The sequence below is a fragment of the Crocodylus porosus genome, unplaced genomic scaffold, assembly GCF_001723895.1.
Source record: "Crocodylus porosus isolate Cpor-Errol unplaced genomic scaffold, CroPor_comp1, whole genome shotgun sequence".
NCBI classification, from domain to species: domain Eukaryota; kingdom Metazoa; phylum Chordata; order Crocodylia; family Crocodylidae; genus Crocodylus; species Crocodylus porosus.
The window spans coordinates 14,986,601-14,991,768 of record NW_017728921.1 but is presented as its reverse complement, the minus strand read 5'-3'; the positions used below and the strand labels follow the sequence as shown (position 1 = coordinate 14,991,768).

Sequence of the window (5,168 nt, the reverse complement as noted above, 5' to 3'; positions counted from 1 at the left end):
AGGCCCCGGGCCCGGGCCGCCCCGCCGCGCTCTAATCCGCGCGCGTCCCCTCCCCCCAGGCCCTTCTCCTGGGCCTCCGGGGCCCCAGCGCAGCGCCAGGGACCACCTGAACATAGCGGCGCGGGCCACCCACTCCGCCATTTCAGGCTTCTGTCAACCCCTCCCTCCTCCTGCCGCCGATCGCTTACAAAGAGGAACCCGAGCCCCGGCCCCTCGCTCCCACGGCCCCCCCACATACCTCGGCGTCCCGCGCGCGATCAGCCCCGGCCCGGAGCCAGGGCCCCGCACCTGGGGGGCGGGCAGCCGCGCACCCCGCGCTGCTTTCTCCGCCCGCAGCGCAGCAGCCTCCGCGCAGGCCAGGCTGCCTGGGCGCCCAGGCCCCAGCGCATCGATCTTCGTTTGCTAATCAGACACAGGCGCTTTGTTTGTATCAGCTTCGTGGGACTGGAGGGCCAGAAGCTTTACCCCAAACCCTGGTTCACAGAACATGTTGGCTTCCAGGCTACAATCGGGGACACAAACAGCAAAGGTGACCAGATACATCCAACCATCCCTGGCCGGGTGTTTACATCCTTACATAAAGTAGGCTCCCTTCAAACATCCAGTGCCTGGCACTGTTTAAAAATACAGACAGGAGGGGTTACTCCAGTTTCAAGCAAGTACAACTGTTTGTGCTTTTTTAATACAAGGCTGTTTTGCATCCTGCGTCATAACATCAAAAATACACCCCTTTACAACTTGAGTCATCACAAGAGCATCTATGCACACAGTTACTTGTCAGGGCAGCATGGATATTCGGAAGAGCATCAGTGAGCAGTTCTTTGTCACATGAACAGGGATGTTCACAATAACACATTTGCACAAATTGATTTGCCTGTCTAGCACTGTTTGTAATTGCACAACTTTTGTCCTAAGGTGACCAGCATGGCTGTTCTGCTGCTGCTTTTCTTCTCTCCATGAAGAATACCCTCCAAAGAAAAGACCCTATAAGCAATATTGCACTACTACCCTGATCACAAAAGCAGAGGCAATATTGATAGGGTCTTATCCTTAAGGTTATGAAGCTGGATTATGCTTCCTGCAGCAGGTGACTGGACGTCCATTAGTCTGCAAATGTGTAAGGGGTAAAAAGTTAGAAAATAGTGCACCCCCTATCAAAAGTACAGTTACTTATCGCAGGGAAGGAAGAAAGGCAAATGGCCATGAGTTGCATCTCTTGAGGTTACCTCTGCTATAGAAAATGGAATCTAGCCATAGGTTCTCCTTTTTTCCAGTGACAAGCATTTCATTACAACGTGGGTTTTATCCAGGTTTGGGTATCTCTCCCCCAGCCCCATATTCCTTCCTTCAATCTGGATTTTCTCTCCTTCTTTAATGCGCAGGCTGGATCCACTGTCTTACTTGGAGAGGCTGGAACTTTCTCCTACTTATTTTATTACTAGTTATATATTTTGAACTCATTAGTAACATGATTGGAGGCCCTTGTACAACTTCCTTTCTAGGGCTGTTCTGCTGATAGGGCACAGGGTTTTAAAACACCTCTCCTTCATTGGAAATAAGGGCATTCAATACACGACAATAATTAGAAAGTGAAACAAGATCTCCAGAGCTGGCTCCTCAGATTAACATGCACAGATTACCTAGTTACATTCAACCTGCTTCAAAAACATGTGTGCCTTTACCTAGGAGCCATAATTTCCCATCCTCTTTCTATGCATGTCTGGAAGACACCAACCTTCTCCCATCAATGTTGTGACTTTTTTAGTTCTGAACGCTTTGGTGACCAGAAAGACCAAATCGAAGAGAAGAGCCAGAACTCATCCATCTTCTCTGGGAGTGGGAGCTCCTCTATCTAAGTAAACCTGCTCTACTCGAACTGGACTATTAAGTAAACCTGCCCCACTGTATTTGTCATCTAGTAACACTTGAAAAACTAGAGCGAGGAGGAAGGAAACTTTATTCCCAGGCCATCCCAAACCAATTCACGATTTTGACACTTTAAGCTTCTCTTTCCTCAGCCTGCTTTCCAGCAGATTAAATAAAAGTGCAATGGAGAGACAATCCCCTAATTCATGGATTCCTGGCTAATTTATGCATTCCACATTGATCTGGTCTTTGCCATTAGAGATCCCTGGCGTTTGGCATGCTGGTGTGAGACAGCTCTCTATCCCCTTTGATGTTGGCTCACTCGCCAACAGAAACTAAAAACCAAAGACACTTGCACAGAAGTGGGAATAGGGCAGAGGCTGCATTAATTGTTTAGTTTTTTTAATGGACTGATAAACAAAAACAACATGTAGTTCAGTTTGTCCTGTTTGTTGAAAGCTGATAGGAATCTTCTTTTCTGTATTATTTATTTGTAGTAACCTTTGCTCACGGTAATTAAAAGGCCATGTTCACAGAAGGGTGTTGTAAGCAGATCAGAATGGTTTTACCAAACTTTGGTATTTTTGTTACCTTGGCAAGTTCTCTGTTTTAATCCTGCCAGTCTGCTTTTCAACAGTCTCTGGCAGCTAGATCTTTAGTTAGGGTTAAAGCAGTTTTTTAAAAGACAAGAGCTAGTCTTGGCCTTACCTTTCCATCTACTGTAGTCCAATAACTCCAGTTTCTATTTTGTTTATATTTATCAAGTCTTTTTCCTCTCTTCAGCCTGTATGTTATTTCAAATAAGACTTAAAAGCCCCCACCCTTCACCCTTTTAACCTCTCCAGTGGCTCAAACACTGTTCCCACTGGTGACTTTGAACTGTAAAGTCACAATTCACAACTTCAGGTGGTGTTACTCTTGAAACAGCAAACCAGAAAAAAAAAAATCAGAATTCAACAGTTTCTACACAATTTTGACCTGTGATATTATTATAAAATCTACAACTGACATGAAAGAGTAAGGGACACAGTTATGAATTTCAACTACAACTTAAGGTCTGAGAAAATGCACCGTTCTGTTACTCTGTTTTTACGCTGCTGGGTCTGCCCTCAATGCTTAGATGTGTCTCAAGAATTTCCTTATCTTCAACTGTCCAAGTACACTCCAGGGTCTCTGTGATGGTGTATTTGTACTGGACTCCTACACCCTCCTCTCCCCCCTCTTGCAAGACAGAAAAATAAAGACTGAATCGATACCCAATAATATTCACACCATTTGCAAACAATATGCAAAGCCTGTGTTGATCCCTTCCCCATTGCAGGAATGCTTCCCTGGAATGTATATGGGGGTTATTTTAAAATAAACATTTAAACACAAGATTATGAAATGCATTCTATTTATATTCTAAGAGGCTGAGCGTCTCTAGATATGTTTAGAAACCTCTCTCGCCTTTAATCACATTTATAGAAACTAAATGGAAATGTCACCAGGACTAGTATGGAAATGACACTTTAAATGCTGCTCAATAAAGGCAACATTTTGGAGTTTTGACTTGCATGACTGTGCTGGAGTCACTGCAGTATTTTTAAGCCACTCATTCTTGATGTTAATAGATAGAGTAGACTAAACTGACCCTATTATGGAGCTCTGGGCTAAATAAAGTAGTGCACTGGTTTCCAGAGCTCAGAGGTCTCCTACTTAAGTACTAGACCAGACCCTGGATACCCTGATTTAGTTTAGGGATCCAGTTCCTTATTTACATCCATTACTTTTTTGTTTCATTTTTCCTGGTTAAGGTGCCAGTCTAGGAAGCACATTTTTATTGTTGAACCAGCTGCAACCTTACAAGCTATAGCTACACGCCCAATCCTATTTCCCTGTCCATATGTACTTCAATAGCTAGAGGAGCTAGACAGTTTTAAAAAGCCATCTTGCTCTACCAGGTATATATGTGTAGCCTACAATCTGTTTTCTGCAAAGGAATTGACACTGTTACCAAAGGTCAAACCAAATGCTGTGGCAGCAGCTGTAATGTTGAGATTTCGCTTAGAGTTTTACATCCTATTTGATTTTTTAAAGATCATTGTTTTAAAACTGGGGAGGGTTGTCTTCTTAATTCTCTCTTTTTCTTTAAAAGAAAAAAATTCTTGGCATTCCAGCCCCACTCCGTAAGCCTATCTAGCAAGCCTGTACAAATCCTCCCAGAAAAAAGGGGATTCTTGCTTCCATGCAAGAGTCAACCTGTCCAGGTGTGCAAGAGACTCCAGAGCGCGGGTTTGTAATCCTCTCTGAAAACACTAGCTTCCCAAGCAGCTTTCGCCCACTGAGCTGGGGGATTCGCTGTCACCCACAGTCATTTATCAATACATTGCCCTTCTCCTGAAATCAGAGGGGATTACACTCCAGAATGTCCTGCCATTTGATTCTCGCTTAAAATATTTAGTTTGTGGGTTTCAATAACCCTTTTCTCAGCAGCAACATTTCCTCGGCTGGCAGAAGCCAGATCTGCGTCAGTGAGCTCCATTAAAAGGAATGACAGAGCTCCTTAGACAGCCTAGACTTTGTAACCCCACAATATGGCTTTTCTGCATGGTGTTTACCAGCACTCTGCTGTCTGATGGAAAAAAAAAGACACTGTGGTACTAACCGTAGGAGCAAGCTAGGGCTGAAGCCTATCACCTTGGAAATGCTGAGCTCCCGCCTTGCAGTAAATATAGTAAAGCAAACAAAATGCCGTAAAGTGCCCTAGCCCTGATGCTGAGCACGTGGGGCTGGCCTTGGGGCACTCCAAAATGTCCCTCCCCGGCCACGAAGAGGGAGGCACCCTCCCGGCGCAGGCCCAGCACCCTGCCGGCCCCCGAGCAAAGCGCAAACTGCATCTGCACGGGGCGGGTTTATCGCACCCCCACCTCCAGCGCAGCACCACCAGGTTTGGGGTGGGGGGGACATCCCAAACCTGCGCCTCCTGGCCCTGCTCCCCCAAACCACCCAAGTCAAAGCGAAGCGTGAGCGATCTTCCTATGAATCCAGCACTAAATGCAATGACTCAAAAAGTCCCCCTGAAGAAAAAAAAAAACCCTCTGAAAACTTAAAACCATCTGATTTCACTTTCCGCTCCAATTGGTTGTGCAGCCAGGGCGCAGGTCTGGCCTCCTCCCGCACACTGCTGCCCTGTGTGCGCTGCCCTCGCAGAGGAGGGCTCTTTTAACAAGTTTATGCAACAACAGGATGGAAGCTCTCCCGGAGCCCTTCCCCCTCGCCCCGACCTGATTCCCTGCATTCCTCCCGCGCCCCCTCCCCTC

General features: G+C 46.1%; 1 long non-coding RNA gene across 1 annotated transcript in view; it reads right to left on the bottom strand.

Moving 5' to 3' along the window:
* Positions 1–644: 644 nt before the first annotated feature.
* LOC109312793 overlaps positions 645–5,168 on the bottom strand; it is a 10,634-nt gene continuing 6,110 nt past the window's right edge. Inside the window, exon 2 of the long non-coding RNA XR_002101907.1 lies at positions 645–1,107. This is a non-coding gene — a long non-coding RNA (uncharacterized LOC109312793). The remainder of the gene's footprint in view (positions 1,108–5,168) is intronic.